This window comes from Chrysochloris asiatica, unplaced genomic scaffold, assembly GCF_000296735.1.
Source record: "Chrysochloris asiatica unplaced genomic scaffold, ChrAsi1.0 scaffold00163, whole genome shotgun sequence".
NCBI lineage: Eukaryota > Metazoa > Chordata > Mammalia > Afrosoricida > Chrysochloridae > Chrysochloris > Chrysochloris asiatica.
Window position 1 is genome coordinate 6,058,004 of NW_006408681.1, and position 2,096 is coordinate 6,060,099.

Genomic DNA, 2,096 nt, shown 5'->3' on the forward strand with positions numbered 1-2,096 from the left:
GGATCATTTGCTCAGCATACAGTTTGAATAAGTATGGTGAAAGAATACAACCTTGTCGCACATCTTTTTTAATTTTAAACCATTCAGTGTTCCCATGGTTTGTTTGAACTACTGTTTCTTGGTCTAGGTACAGATTCCTCATGAGCACAATTAAGTGTTCAGGAATACTCATACTTCGTGATCCACACAATCAAAAGCCTTTGTGTAGTCAATACAGCACAGGTAAACATCTTTCTGATATTCTCTGCTTTCAACCAAGAAAGGAGAGGTAGAACCAGAGAAACCAGCCAAGACTTCTGGAACAGGTATAGCCCCAGGGCATGGGTTATACCTGTTCCAGTCAGGCCTGTCCCTATGGACAGAAGTGGAAGGCTGATCCCCTTCTACCGCCTCACCTAGAGGCCTCAGTCAGGGATTCCCCAAAAGGGGGTGGCGGGGGTGGAACTGCCATAAACTGTGTGACTGGTTGAATGTGAGTGTGCATGTAATGGAAACCGGGTTTGTCTGTTTGGTTGCATGGCTCCCGCTGTGGAATCTGAGTGGGCCCTAGGGCACTACATACACTTAAGTACAATGGGAATTTCCATGGTGAGCCTGAAGCCTGGGATGTATGTTGACAGATTAAAAAAAAAAAGGTGGGGGGGGAATGGGAATTATGATTACAGAAAGTTTGTAAACTGGCCTTTGGCCTATACTTGATTGGATTCATTAGAACTTTCAGGTGGTACCTTGAACCAGACTCTGAGTTGAGACATTTGCATTTGAAAAGATGCAGGCCTCCCCAGAACTTTCCCAAGGCCATATGCATGTGAATGGGGATAGTCCAGGGTGGAGGGACCTAAGTGTTTTAAAGGTTAATGTGTTTGATTACCTTATGGATATTGTCTTCTGTTTATTATTGTAAAATGTGTAATAAGAATATTGGGAATTATGATTACAGAAAGTTTTTAAACTAGCCTTTGGCCTACACTTAATTAGATTAATTAGAACTTTGAGGTGGTATCTTGAGCCATTTGCATTTGAAAAGATATGCACACCCACCCAGAATGAAGCAGCAAAGTCTGGAACTGGCTGTTGAAACTTTTATTGGGAGTCTTCAACCCTGTGTCTTCCTGCACTCAACTCCACCTCCACTTTGAGATCCCTTTTGCTTTATTCTGGGTGCACACATCAGGGCATGGTTGTTGTTGTTGTTAAGTACCATAGAGTCGGTTCCAACTCATGGTGACTCTGTACAGGGTTTCCGATGCTGCAGGTCTTTGCAGGAGCAGAAAGCCTCATCTTTCTCCCGCGGAACAGCTGGTAGTTTCGAACTGCTGACCTTGAGGTTAGCATCCTGATTCGTAACCACTATGCTATCAGGGCATGGTGTTGTTGTTAATTGCCTTCCAGTCTATTCCTACCCATGGCGACCCTGTTTAGGGTTTCTGAGGAGCAGCTGGTGAGCTTGAACCACTGACCTAGTACTTCAAATGACTTTGCAGTCTGATGGATTAGCCCATGTCTATTTCTGTTAAGGTTAACCTCTGTATCTAAAATAAATACTGGACTCAATCTGAAAGAAAAGCACTGTAAAGCGTAATTCTAACTGGTTTCTCTATGGGTACCGTCCTATGACATCAAAGGAAATGGTGTTTTACTATAATATTGCTTGGCCAATGTACAATCTAGATGATAGGAAAATAACCTTTGAATGGATCCATAAAATTATTATACCATCTTACAGCTTGAATTATTAAACCACTGTCAGATTGTCTGTTTACAAATTTACTATGTTTTTGTCCTGTAATTATGTATAAGAAACTGAAAACAACCTAGAATTCCAAGAATATGTAAGTTACATTGTGTACATGTACTCTATAATGCACTTATACCACTAATATGAAAGCTGGCAGACAAAAAATGAATACAGATGAATATTAGGTAAAAACAGTGATAAAGCAGGCCTGTATGTGATATAAATGGTTACTTTTTGTGAAATACAGCTTTTGATTGTAACCTCATCTTATTACAACCTTTTATACCCCAGCAGCTGCCATTAGAGAAAATTATAACTTGACCTAGTGAACCTGCCCGGCCATATTCACCACTGAGGA